At 45.5% G+C, this 14,738-nt stretch overlaps 1 long non-coding RNA gene across 3 annotated transcripts in view; it reads right to left on the reverse strand.

The window, feature by feature from the left end:
* Positions 1–1,569: 1,569 nt before the first annotated feature.
* LOC128406628 (uncharacterized) overlaps positions 1,570–14,738 on the reverse strand; it is a 33,674-nt gene continuing 20,505 nt past the window's right edge. Inside the window, exons 3-6 of one of the 3 annotated variants that reach the window (XR_008328556.1) lie at positions 7,417–7,543; positions 6,484–6,561; positions 5,669–5,745; positions 1,570–2,583 (exon numbers count right to left, since the gene is read on the reverse strand). This is a non-coding gene — a long non-coding RNA (uncharacterized LOC128406628). Of the gene's footprint in view, positions 2,584–5,668; positions 5,746–6,479; positions 6,562–7,416; positions 7,544–14,738 lie in introns of all 3 variants that reach the window. The other 2 variants (XR_008328557.1, XR_008328555.1) reach the window with 2 other exon arrangements.

Genomic DNA, 14,738 nt, shown 5'->3' on the forward strand with positions numbered 1-14,738 from the left:
GACTAGATGACCCCCAGAGTCCCTTCCAACTCTTCAGTTTCATGATTCTATGCAAAGTCAGCCCATTCTTGAGGAACTGAGGAGAGCCTCTTCTCACTCTGGTGTTTCCTTTCCCAGACATAGATTCTTTTAAACACATAACATATTTTTGAAATCAAACCACAATCCCAGCTAGTCATTCCACTTGGAAAAAGCAGGCAGGGCTTTCTTGTTTTTGAAGAGATAACAATGTTGCCTTTGTTTCGCTTTTCCCTCTCCTCCCACCCTCCTCCTCTTCCATTCCATTTTTCCCAGCTCATAAGCTGCCCCATGACATTGTCGATCCTGCGCCAGGAATTGGAGGACTCACTAGAAGAGCATAAGAGCATAAGCAGAGCCTGCTGGATCAGGCCAATGGCCCATCTAGTCTAGCACCCTGTCCTCACAGTGGCACACCAGATGCCCAGATGCAAGCAGGACCTCAGCCCAAGAGCCCTTTCCCCTCCTGTGGTTCCTAGCAACCCATATTCAGAAGCATTGCCCCATTTTGGAGGCAGAACATAGCCATCCTGGCTAGTAGCCATCAATAGCCCTCTCTTCCATGAACTTGTCTAATCATCTTTAAAAGCCACCCACAATTTAACTAAAAACTCCTTTCTTTTATGTGTCCTGAATCTTCCAACATTCAGCTTTGCTGGATGTTCACAAGTTTGAGTGTTAGGAGAGAGAGGGAGAAACTTTTCTCTATCCACTTTCTTCATGCCATGCATAATTTAATAGTAGTACGACTCATGCAACACTTTGGCAACTAATATACGTACAATAATTACCAAAATAATTATACATTCTTTATCAATCTTCTGAGAAAAATACAAAACCTTGTTCAAAACCACAGAGACTTATGAACTACCCAACCTAAGATGAACTTATAATGTCTGGTTTCAATGGATTTTTCAAATGCTTAACTCAGTCTTTTGTTTTCTTTATCTTTTTAGGTAAGTTCATGAAGATACCAACAAAGGGTAAGTTCGGTGTTGTTCACAATACTGAGAGATGCTAGTGGAGTTGTAGATAGATGTTAATGAAGTTGTAGACAGGGTGCCGGCGTTTTGCACCTGTTTCACCCTGGCAGTCCAAGTAATCAAGATGAGGCCTTTTTACTGGGGCTTGCAGATAGCACACTCCCAAAGTAGTTTTCCGGGCTTCTTCAGTGGTCTAATCTCAAAGCCTTGATACATATATTGATATTCAATTTCATAAAGAATACTATTTCTTGTCTTAAGCTTAAGAGACTGATTTGCTTCATAATTTAATAAGCTTCTATCACACAATCTCAATCTCGCCTTTTCTCTAAAGGAAAATGTCCCAAATGCTGCAACCTTTCTCTATAGCCGAGTTGCTCCATCCCCTTGCAAACAGTTCTGGGTGCCACAATTTAAGGATATTGACAAGCTGGAATATGTGCAGAGAAGGGCAAATAGGATGATCAAGGGTCTAGATGCCAGGCTTATGAGAAACTGTTGAAGGAGCTGGGTATGCTTAGCATGGAAAACAGGAGACTGAGAGGTGATATGATTGTTGTTGTTGTTTAGTCATTTAGTCGTTTAGTCGTGTCTGACTCTTCGTGACCCCATGGACCAGAGCACGCCAGGCACTCCTGTCTTCCACTGCCTCCCGCAGTTTGGTCAAACTCATGCTGGTAGCTTCGAGAACACTGTCCAACCATCTCGTCCTCTGTCGTCCCCTTCTCCTTGTGCCCTCAATCTTTCCCACCATCAGGGTCTTTTCCAGGGAGTCTTCTCTTCTCATGAGGTGGCCATGAGTATTAGAGCCTCAGCTTCACGATCTGTCCTTCCAGTGAGCACTCAGGGCTGATTTCCTTCAGAATGGGTAGGTTTGATCTTCTTACAGTCCATGGGACTCTCAAGAGTCTCCTCCAGCACCATAACTCAAAAGCATCAATTCTTCAGCGATCAGCCTTCTTTATGGTCCAGCTCTCACTTCCATACATCACTACTGGGAAAACCATAGCTTTAACTATACGGACCTTTGTTGGCAAGGTGATGTCTCTGCTTTTTAAGATGCTGTCTAGGTTTGTCATCACTTTTCTCCCAAGAAGCAGGCGTCTTTTAATTTTGTGACTGCTGATACCATCTGCAGTGATCATGGAGCCCAAGAAAGCCATCTTCAAATATCTAAAGGGCTGTCACATGGAAGATGGAGCAAGCTTGTTTTCTCCTGTTCTGGAAGCTAGGACTCGAACCAATGGCTTCAAGCTCCAAGAAAGGAGATTCTGACTAGACATCAGGAAAAACTTTCTGACAGAGCTGTTCGACAGCAGAATGGTCTCCCTTGGGAGGTGGTGGGCTCTCCTTCATTGGAGGTTAAGCAGAGGTTGGGTGGCCATCTGTCAGGGAATCTTTAGCTGACTTTCCTTCAGAGCAGGGGGTTGGACTAGATGAGTCTTGGGGTGCCTTCCAACTCTATAGTTCTATGATTCTATTAATTTGGAAGATTCAGGACAGATAATAGAAAGTCCTTCTTCCTACAGCACATAGTTGAGCTGTAGAACTTGCTCCTGTAGGGCATAGTGGTAGCCACCTACTGTGAAAACAGGACAGATGTCATAGATGGGCCATTGGCTCTTCTTATGTTCTTACAGTATTTAGAAACATGAATAGCTTAATACTGGATGGGGTGGGGAAGAACCCTGATCATTGTGGCTCTATAAGAAGAGCTTTCCCTATTATTATTATTATTTGTTGGTTAATGAAAAAATAGACATAAAACAGAATTCCTGGATACCAAGATCCAAGTTTGGGGCAAGTACTACTTAATCAATTAAGCCCCTTCTAAAATTTTCCATCCTAATTTTGGGTGGGTGGGTGGGGGGGAGTTCCCTCCATTTCCACTTCTTCCATTATTTTTCCAGAAGAGTTACCACAGGCTTGGTAGCTTTTTCTTTTGAATTCACTCCAAATTGCACAGTCTGTTGGACCTTTAAAATATGCCTCTTTCTGTTCCAAAACTTCTGTTTTCCCCCTCCCATAGGAAAAGACCACACATCTGGTAAATTAAAAACTGGTTTCCTTACAAACTCTTCAAAGATCAGATTCATGTGCTTTTCCCTCCATCAGTCAGAAAAATTGCACAGGCAGTAAAGTCTGGCTTGATCGCAAAGTAGTGAAGGTTCCTAAAATATGGGTTTAGAAACTCTAGCATGGCCTGTGAGAGCCATGTGAACTCTTCATGCACTGAGTTCATCAGGTAGAGTGGAAGTGAATGAAGACTTGATTCCCTCCCAAGATGATATACTGTAAGCCTAGAACCATGGTTCTAATCCCTTCGTGGATTAATTAGGCATAAGAATGTTGGTTAAATGAGCCTGGTTATCCCAGACCCTTAACCTCAAGGTCCCAGGGTGGGTTAAAACAAATAAAACACAGCGCTGCACAATATTCAAAACCATTTAGAACAGTGGTTTCCAAATTGCATGGTAAATAGTGGATTTTTTAAAACAAAAGTTGACTGACTTTATGTGAGGAATTCTTTAGCTGTGATTCCTGCACTGCACGGGGTTGGACTAGATGGTCCTTGAGGAAACTTCCAACTCTACAATTCTATGATTAAAGCAGAGGAGGAGTGAGGAAGGTTGTCAAATCTCTGCCATTTGCTCCACCTTTGTCTTCTCCTTCATCATCTGCAAGGGTGTCTTAATTGTTTTATTTTATGCAGCTTATCAGACCTGTCTTTACTGCCCACCCCACCCCTTTCAAAAGTGTTGCTCCCATTCATCCCTAGCACATATTCATTCAACAGTGGGGTGGGGGCCTCCCTTTGTTCCAAGTTCAGCTCCTATATCATCCTGCCAAAGAGTTCGGGCTGCCTCACAACTGCCTCACCAGCAGTTCATGATAAACTGCCATCTCAACATTTCACCCCACATTACAAATGAACTGTGTGGAATGGGTAGGAAAGATGGAAAGGGGGTGGGGGTGGGGTTAAGTCTGCAAGCCTCGCTGGTATCCATTATGCCTGGAGAATGACACTCCCAACCACCGGCCCACAATCTCTGTTTTTGGGTCTGAAGGCAGTTAATGCTAGCAGGATTAGCACTTGGGCAGGGGACAAAATTGAGAAGAGTTTTGAGGTGGGATGGATTTGAAAATCCTGGGCTGTAAGATTAAAAGGGTGTGGAGGAAGGTGTGGAGGCATGGTTCTGTGATAAGATGAAAGAATCATAGTGTTGGGACCCCCAAGGGTCTTCTAGTCCACCCCCTGCAATGCAGGAATCACAGCTCAAAAATCCCTGACAGATGACCGTCTAACCTCTGCTTAAAAGCCTCCAATGAAGGAGAAGCCCCACATTCCACTGTCAAAAAACAGCTCTTACCCTCAGAAAGTTCTTCCTAAGGTTTAATCAGAATCTTCCTTCTTGTAATTTGAACTTGTTGGTTTGGTTCTGCCATCTGGGATAGCAGGGGGGGAAGCTTGCTCCATCTTCCATGTACCACCCTTCAAATATTTAAAGATGTCTATCATAGCTTTTCTCAGTCTTTTCTTCTCTAAGCTAAACACACTCAACTCCCTCATCTATTTTTTATAAGGCTTGGTTTCCTGCCCATTGATCATCCTTGTCACTCTCCTCTGCCCACCTTATAGTTTGTCAATATCCTCCTTAAACTGGGGTGCCCAGAACTGACACAGGACTCCAGAAGGGATCTGGCCAAGGCATAATAGAGCAGTACTTTGACTTCCTTGGATCTAGACACTGGAAGTCTGTTGCTGAAGCCTATAATTGCATGAGCCTGTTTTTGCTGTTGCGTCACACTGTTAACTCACATTTCCGGACCCTTCATAATCTTGGTGGGCATCTTTTAAGCATGCAATCCCTAACCTGAGCATCTTAAGTGGTCGAGTGCAGAAAGCATCCGAATAATGCATAATGTGCTTCTGAACTATCGCTAACCCCCACTTCTTCACAATATCTCAATGTTTAATTTGAGACACAGAGGCATCCAAAGTAGAATAAGGAAGCATAATAAAAAATGACTTACATTTGCAAGCCCACCAGCTGTGTGCACAAAAGCACAGCTTTGAATGCTCTTTGATTGAACAACTTTCACACATTCCTGTGTAATGAGGCAGTTATTTAAAAGAAGAAATCACATTTCCTCCATGAAGATTCTCTGCTTTCTTCCAACAAGTTCCTTGCAAGTTTTCAGAAACTTTCAGGCTGGTACAGTGGTACCTCGGTTTAAGAACAGCCCTGTTTACGAATTATTTGGTTTACGAACTCTGCAAAACCGCAAGTAGTGTCCCAGTTTGTGAACTTTACCTTGGTCTAAGAACGGAAGCCGAACGGTAGAAGGGCACCGGCAGCAGGAGGCCTCATTAGAGAAAGCGCCCCTTGGTTTAAGAACAGATTTGGTTTAAGAACGGACTTCTGGAACGGATTACGGTAAGTTCGTAAACCGAGTTACCACTGTACTCCTCATTCACTCACTCACAATCATAGGAGCCAACTTCAGTCTCCCAATAAAATATTCGAGGGGGCCGTTCCCCTCCAAAGTTGATTAGTATTACCATTCAAATGGTGTTTGTGCACTGCATCATGTGATCAATTATGCAGGCCGAGGCTTACCTCCCCCCCCCCAAATCTTTTGTTCAAGTAGGCACCCCTACTCACAATTAAATCATAGAATTGTAGAGTTGGAGGGGTTGGTTATTCCTCCAGTGAAGGAAAGTCCATGGTTCCTCATCATCCTGGAAACATGTAACAAGGAGTCTCTTGAAACAATTTTGTCAGTTAGAAAATTATAGAATATAATGTCTAATAAAAATAAGTCCAATCAATTTTCCCATGCTGAATTGACTTTGTGGGGAAACCCAACTTTAAACATTGGGGGCAATATGGAAAAGTGGGGTGGAAGTGAGCATACTGACTTTGAAGCAGCTGATAGATGAGGAAGATTAATTTTACATGTATGCTATTTTAAGAGATAAATATCATTTCTCAGATGCTGCACAATGGCAATATTTGCACCTGCAACACTTGGTAACTGCTTTATTTGGATCGGCAGTTTTTACAGCTTCTGGGTTAGCAGAACAATTGGTCAAATCCTTTGAAACTAAAATGCCTGTGATAATCTTTTATAGATATTTGCTATCAGTAAATCAATTTGATACACAGGTTTTAAGAAATGAGAGAAACAAAGAGTTGGAGGTTCCTATTCAACCTAGACAGTGGGAAAGAGTTTTAGTTTCTATAGCAAAGGTGTCAATGAACTTTAAATTACAACATATACAACAGAAAATAATATTTACCGTTTCATCCTGAGTGTTCCATTTCAACAGCAAGATGTAATAATGATAAAGCTTATTTGAAACATGTGTTTTTACAATGCCCTTTGCTTACTAAGTTTTGGGAGAAAGCACTGGAACATGACTGCGTAAAAAGTTAAAATTTTTAGAGGGAAATATTCTTTTGAATTACTTACCTACCATATGGAATTTGACAACTGGACAATGTAAATGGATGCTTCATGCCCTTACTATGGCCAAAAGGTTTATATTGATGCACTAGAAGGATAAATCAATGGCCACCTTCAGTAAATGGATTCAGGATATGACAACACTAAGGACTTATAAATGGATTGTTTATAGACTTAGACTTTGCATGGACAAGTATAACAATATTTGAAAAACATTCATAAAAAAATAGTAGGTTATAAATAACCATATTTGTATTTGGATAATAATGACATTTATATACATATATACTAGACAAACATATGTTTGCATATATAGTGATATAATATACCTTCGTCCTTTTTATCCCCCCCCCCCATTTTCCCCATGTTGTTTTTATTTTATTTTTAAGTCCCCCATGATATTAGTGCAGAGATGCTGGTATAATGAGGGCTGGATGAGGTAACCTTTAGGTGGATTTGTAGCTTGTTGACAAACCGAACGCAAAGAGAGCTCACGAATGGTTCCTCCTCTTCTTGGAAAAAAGAGACAAGTTGGGTGCCACAAGGTTCTGTCCTGGGCCCGTTGTTGTTCAACGTCTTTATAAATGATTTGGATGAAGGAATAGAAGGGATGATCATCAAATTTGCAGATGACACCACCTGGCAGGGATAGTCAATGCTGCAGAAGACAGAATTGGGATTCAAGATGGCCTTAAAGACACTGGAAAACTGGGCCCAAACTGAAAAAAATGGATTTCAATGGGGAGAAAGGTAAGATTCTACACTAAGACAAAAAGAAGCAGTGACACAAAGGTAAGATGTGGGATACCTGGATTGCTAGTAGGACATGTGAAAAGGATCTAGGTCTTAGTAGACCACAAGCTAAGCAGGCAAATAAAACTAAATGCTATTCTAGGCTGCACTGACAGAAGTATGGTGTCCAGGTCAAGGGAAGTAATAGTACCGATTCCTTTCAGACTGAGGGAAGAAGGGCTGAACAGTCTTCCAGCTGTTCTTCTGGTCCAGATGTGACCCAAAACCTTTGGGTGTTTGAGGCTGGACGGCGAAAGCTGAGCTCTCTGCTTTGTTGGCTGCATAAAAGCAGGGAGAAGAGAACAGAAACATGGAAGGAATGGCAATGAAAGCTGAGCCAGATCCATCCCATCAACTCTAACAGAAAAAAGAAATGGGGAAGAAGAAGAAAACACCTTTTGGTTTAAACATGTTGCAGTGAGTGCTTTCTGTGTCTGTAAAGTTCCAGCTTTCAATGATCATGCCTTTAGAAAATGTGTTATTCAGACAATATCAATATAGTAAGTAATTCTATCCTATCTCATGCTTCATCCCAGGTCCCTCCATTAGTTGGACCAGACAGATAAGAACATCAGAAGAGTCCTGCTGGATTAGGCCAAATCTAGTCCAGCATCCTGTTCTCACAATGGCCAACCTGGTGCATGTGGGAAACCAGCACGCAGGATTCAAGCACAAGAGCCCTCTCCCCTGCTGGATCAGCCCAACATACCATTGGTCCAGCATCCTGTTCTCACAGTGATTATATACAGCTCTGTACAGTTTTGGGTACCCCAGTTTAAAACGGATATTGACAAGCTGGGATGTGTGCAGGGGTGTGTGTGGTCCCAGTGGGGTTGGATCAAGGCAGAATAAAAGTAATACTGTGACTTCCCTTGATCAGAATATTTGTCTTTTGTTGATTTCTAGGATTGCATTAGCTTTTTTTTTTTATTTTGCTGTAGTATCACATTGTTAAATTTGCAATCTTTCCTGCCATCCCACAAGCCCTAATGCAAGGGCCAGAGTCAGCAAAAATTAATGTGTCTTTTCTTTGTTCCTCTGAATAAATCTTTCAGACATTCCCCCGCCCCTAGTATTCTCCTAGCATTTAGCAGGTGTAGCCTGTGGTTTTCTGTATCTGTATACCAGAGTATGGGAAATAAACAGACCCCCCTGATCTGCCACTACAGTTCTGAGGAACTGAGCCTAGAATTGCATTAGCCTTTGTTGCTGATGCATCACACGGTGGGTTCAGCAGGCACAGCTAATGGGATGGTAATTGTAACCCAAAATGTGTGGAGGCCTACAAGTTAAATCCAGTCCATGGAGTTGAGATGCTTTAGGACAGAATCAGACCACTTGCTTATTATCAGCATGCTGAATGTCCAGGTGTGAGAGCGTCAGTTGGAGGCAAGACGACAATTGTTAAGTTTTGTAGCTAATGGAGCTGCAGCAAGATTTTATCTGCAAGTATATTCTAGCCCCTTAATTATTTACCTCTGGAGATTTCTCCCTTTGGCAAGCTGGGGAAAGTCTGCTGCCTTTGTGTGAAGAGCAATTTTGCATGAATAGGCTGCAAATCACCAGGCAACCACCTGGACAATATGACAACTCTAGAGCTTTGAATTACATAGCAATTTCCAGGTAATATCAAGGTTATTACATAGAAAGTGTCATGTCATTTAGAGCTAAATGCACGATTATTGCTTGACAAACCTACCTGGAAAAATTTGCTCAATTTATTTGCTTGCAAGGAAAGGAATTCTGCTGATTTCCTTCCTGATTTTTCTTTAAAAAGTAGCAGAGTTGCTAATTTGCGCCATAAATCATGCAGCCTTTGAAACATCAATAATAATACAAACTCAGGGAGCTCAGAAAATGGGGAAGTGGATAATGGCAGATGCACCCAGGTACCCAGAAATTGCTTACTTCCACTACCATATCCCTGATTTGAGCCTGTGAGTGTTTTGATTCCTCTCATCCGACCTGATCCTGCCTTACATCACCATCATCACCATCACTACTATTACTATTATTATCCACCCTAAAGCCCCATAGCGAATTACAATGAGCCGTTCTCTTCAACCAGGCCTTTGGCTATCTAACATCCTATTTCCTTTTAAAAGTGTTTGTGGAAGGAAGTAGGATGGGGAGAGGGCAATTGGTTTAGTTTGTTCTTCTTCTTCTTCTTATGTATTTTATGTTTTTGTATGTTGTGTTTCGATATTGTATATTTATGCTGTGAACTATGGATGAAAGGCAGTACAGTGGTACCTCGGGTTAAGTACTTAATTCGTTCCAGAAGTCCTTAACCTGAAACTGTTCTTAACCTGAAGCACCACTTTAGCTAATGGGGCCTCCCGCTGCTGCTGCTGCTGCTGCTGCGCCGCCGTCACGCGATTTCTGTTCTCATCTTGAAGCAAAGTTATTAATCCAAGGTACTATTTCTGGGTTAGCGGAGTCTGTAACCTGAAGCATATGTAACCCGAGGTACCACTGTACAGTGGAACCTTGGTTGTCAAATGCTTCAGAAGGTGAAAGTTCGGCTTTCGAACACCGGCAACCCAGAGGTGAATGCTTCCGTTTTCAAACGCACTTTGGAAGTCAAACGGCTTCCAAGGCATGTTTCTCCATTTTGTCCCCAATGGATTTTGCCGACCACCCATTGTGCCCCAGTTGTCAAACGTTTCGGAAGTTGAACGGTCTTCCGGAACGGATTACATTTGTATACAAATTTAATAAATAAGAAATAATAATAAAATATTACAGTGGAAAGCTAAGCTCGATAAGCAAGGGGTTCCAAAGTGTAGGTGCCGCCACACTTAAACATGGATTTCTTATATGTGCAGAATGGGGATTAAGTGACACCCATAACAGTGCCAGTTCTGCAGACTGAAGAGGTCAAGTGGGCCTATATGGGGTAAGCCAGTCTTGCAGATCAGCTGGTCCTGAGCTGTTAAGAGCTTTGTATACTAATACAGTGGTACCTCGGGCTACGTTACCTTTGGGTAACGTAATTTCAAGTTACAAGCATGGCAAACCCGGAAGTGTATCTGTGATGGGATGGTGAGCTGCTTGTGCGTAAAATCCTAGTCCCTCAGAGTTTGGCTAAGTCCACAAACCTCTGTCTGTGACGGAGCTCCTTAAACATGGCTCCATCAGTCGCTCGTTGCATCGGACAGTGGGCGTTTACGGAACTTCTTCCAGCATAAAAGCTCCTTAACGGAAACGCGTCTTCTGGACTCTCGGCGTGACAGTTTCCGGCGAGGAGTGGGTGTCCCTACAGGAGGTCCTGAAACCTCCCCACTGTTCTCGCTTGAAGTGTCTCTGAGCCCTCCCTCCGACTCACTTTCCCTTGGAACTCCACTTCTCCCCCTGCTGGTCCCCTCCTCAGCTGAGTGGTCTCTCTCACCCTCCGTGAGCCCTTTCACCTCCTGCGTCTCAGATAGCAGTTCCCTGACATCCACCTCCCCTCCAGGGCCCCCTTCACCCCCTTCCCTCCCCTCCTCTGCGGGAGGCGAGGGAGCAAAACCCCTGAAGGAACCTCCCTCATCTTCCGAAGTTTCGAACACTTCCCTCCACCTCTTGCTGTTTCCGGTTTCCAAGTACTCCTCCTCATCGGAGTCTGTTCCTCCTTCCAACTCCGATTCCCTGAATCCTTCCAGTTCCTCCTCATCGTCGGTGGTGCCAAAGTACTCCCTCCGGAACCTCGCTACTGGCTGAGGTTTCCTGGGGAACCTTTGGTGGAACGTTTCGATCAAGATCTCGTCACGGACCTCCTCTGCCGTCACCCAGGTGTTTTCCGACTCCGGTTCCCCTTCCCACGCGACCAAATACTCCACCTGATTACCCTTCCACCTGGAGTTGATGATTTCCGCCACATGGTTGCTGCTTTCCCTTTCTTCTATGACTGGCCCCCGTGTGGATACCCCTTCACCTTCCCCCCTATATGGTGACAGTAATGACCTGTGGAATACTGGGTGCAGTTTCATGTGGTTTGGTAACCGGAGTCTGAAAGCCACTGGGTTGACCTGTTGGATGACCTCAAATGGTCCCAATCTTTTGGGTCTCAATTTCTTGCAACCCCCCTTGAACGGCAACCCTTGGGTTGATAGCCAGACCTGACTCCCCACCCTAATGGTTTCACCTTCCCTTCTGCTCTTGTCTGCCTGCCTCTTATATTCTTCTTTGGCCCTTTCTAAGTTGAGTTGGAGTTGACGATGGATCGCTTCCATTTCTTCTACAAAATGTTCAGCGGCCGGGACACTCCATCTCTCCCCTCCTCCCCCTGGAAACGCCCTGGGGTGGCACCCATAATTAGCCAAAAAGGGGCTCATCCCAGTGGACACATTCTCCGCATTATTGTAAGCAAATTCCGCTAGCGCCAACTTTTCGACCCAATCGTTCTCTCTGTCATTGACATAACACCTCAGGTATTGTTGGAGGATACCGTTTGCCCTCTCCGCCTGCCCATTGGTCTCAGGGTGCCTGGCAGTCGAAAAGTTGACCTCTACGTGCAACAAGCTCATAAGTTTCCTCCAGAATCTGGACGTGAACTGTTTCCCTCTGTCGGAGACCACCCTCAAGGGGGCGCCATGCAGCCTAAAAATATGTTCTACAAACAATTTCGCTGTCTCTTCCGCCGTGACTGCATGTGAGCAAGCTACAAAGTGACCCATCTTAGTTAACAGGTCTACTACGACTAGTATGGCGGTTTTCCCCTGGGATTTAGGCAGATCAGTCATAAAATCTATCGATACCGCCTCCCACGGTCGTTCTGGTGTGGGTAATGGTTCTAATAACCCCGCTGGTGCCCGCCTTTCTCCTTTGGCTCTCTGGCATTGGTCACACCTTCTCACATACTCCCGTACATCCTCCCTCACCTTGGGCCACCAAAACTCCCTGGTCACCAACCACATGGTCTTGTGTTGCCCAAAATGCCCCGCTGTGGGATTGTCGTGCAGCTGTTTGAGTACTCTCCCCCTCAATTCCCCTTCGGGTATATATAGTGCCCCTTTGTAATACAATGCCCCGTTTCTTTCTTCAAAACCTCCGGGGTCTTCTCCCTCTCTCCTTAAACCTCTGAGCTTATCCTGGGCGTATTCATCATTTACCGTTCCCTCTACCAGTTCTCTTTGCCCCACCCAGGCCGCCCCACACACCCAGTGGTCCTCTGGGATAATATGTCTCTCTTCAGGCGCTCCCTCCCCCTCCAAATATTCAGGTTTGCGAGAGAGAGCGTCCGCTCTGATGTTTTCTGGACCTGGCACATAGCAGATTTCAAAATGGAATTTGGAGAACTCCTGGGCCCATCTCACTTGTCGTTGGTTGAGCACTCGTGCCGTTCTCCAATACTCCAAATTCTTGTGGTCCGTACACACTTGCACCTTATGCTGTGCGCCAATTAGTAAGTGTCTCCATCTCCGGAACGCTTCGTGAATGGCGAGTAGTTCTCGGTCATATACGGTGTAGTTCCTCTCGGATTTGTTCAGCTTACGCGAAAAGAAGGCACACGGTCTCCATTCCGACTTATTGCTCCCTGGCTGAAGCAGCACCGCCCCCACCGCCCGGTCTGAGGCATCAGTTTCCACTCTCATGGGTTTTTGTAAATCCACATGCAGGAGCTGTTCTTCCGAAGCGAATGCCCTTTTCAATTCCTCAAATGCTTGCTCCGCCTCCGCCGTCCAAACGAATTTCTTCTTGCTGCTTAGACAGTCCGTGATGGGAGCCGTTAAGTGGGCAAAGTTCTTGATGAATTTACGGTAAAAGTTCCCAAACCCTAAGAACCTTTGCACATCCTTTTTCGTTTTCGGTGTCTTCCATTCCAGCACCGCCTGGACCTTGCCTGGATCCATGGCTAATCCCTTGTCTGATAAGCGGTACCCCAGGAATTCCACCTCCTTGGTGTGAAACTGACACTTCTCCAATTTCACCCACAGCTGGTTTGCTTGCAGCTGGCTCAGCACTTCCCTGACATCCTTTACATGCTGCTCCTCATTCTCTGAATATATCAGCACGTCATCGAGGAAGGCCACGCAATTCTTGTAGAGCAAAGGTCCCAGGACATGGTTCATGAGCGATTGAAAACAGGCGGAGCCTGATTGCAATCCGAATGGCATAACGAGATATTCAAAAGCCCCCAAAGGGGTGAACATGGTGGTTTTCCATTCATCCCCTTTCTTTATTCGTATCAGGTTGTATGCCCCTCTCAGGTCCAGTTTCGTGAATATCTTTCCCTTCCTCACCCTGGTCAAAATGTCATCAATCCTGGGCATGGGGAAAGTCACTGGTTCTGACACGGCATTTAGCCGCCGGTAGTCCACTACAAGCCTGGGTTTATCCGTGTTTTTTTTGTCCACAAAAAACACTGGGCTCCCCCCCACCGCTCTGGACTCTCTGATGAAGCCCCTCTTCAGGTTTTTATCAATAAACTCCCTTAACTCCTGCATTTCCCTGTCTGACATGGCGTACAGCTTGCCCACGGGGAGCTGGGCCCCAGGGACCAGGTTAATTTGGCAGTCAAAGTCTCTATGCGGTGGTAGTTTATCTGCTTCCCTTTCGCTGAAGACCTTGCTCAGGTCAGCGTATTGTTTGGGCACCTTCCCTTTGTCTGCCACTTCCGTCCCTGCTAGAAAGGCTTTTGCCCCTTCTGGCACCTTTCCCTCTCTGCAGTGTTCCAGGCAATGTGCTGACCCAAAGGAGACCACTCTCTGATGCCAGCCCACTAGCGGGTCATGCAACGCTAGCCAGCTCATTCCCAAAATGACGGGAGCCCCTCCCAGGGTGGCCACATTGAACGCTATCCTTTCGGTGTGCCTGGCCACCCTCATAACCATTGGGACGGTCTGTAGGCTAACTTCTCCTCCCAACAGCTCCCTCCCATCGATCGTGGTCACCTGCAGGGGGTTGCTTAAAGGGAGTGTCTGTATCTGGTGTTCAGCTGCAAACTCCTTACTCATAAAATTACAGGAGCTGCCTGAGTCCAACAGCGCCTTTGTCTTTAGTGGGTATCCGTTTGCCAGCTCTAGCAACACCTCTATTACTAGGGCTGGTCTTGGAGGTTCCGGAGTGGGCACTTTTACTGCTCCTTGGCCTGGCTGCAGTGCCCTGACGGTGGCAGCCAGGCGTTGGCTTTTACTGGCTCCTGGACTCCCTCCTCCTTCCCCCCAACAGCTCCCGCCATCCCTTGCCATTCCTTTCTTTGCGGGCAGACTCTGGCAAAGTGACCTGGCTGCTGGCAGAGATAACATTTCTTGGCGCTCTTTCCCTCCTTCTTCCTCCCTTCACTGGGATTTGAAACTGCGCGCGCGCGCGCTGTTCCAACTTCCATCGGCTCTCCTGGCGGGAAACTTGGCTCTGGAATCTCTGGAATGCGGAAATCCCTCCAACGCTCTCCTTTCCCCTCCCGCTTCTCCAAGGCTCTTGCCTCCTGGCGCGCTCCAATGGTCAGCGCTGATTTGGTCAGCTGGTCCATAGACTCCGCCCTGGGCGCCC

This window comes from Podarcis raffonei, chromosome Z, assembly GCF_027172205.1.
Source record: "Podarcis raffonei isolate rPodRaf1 chromosome Z, rPodRaf1.pri, whole genome shotgun sequence".
Taxonomy (NCBI): Eukaryota; Metazoa; Chordata; class Lepidosauria; order Squamata; family Lacertidae; genus Podarcis; species Podarcis raffonei.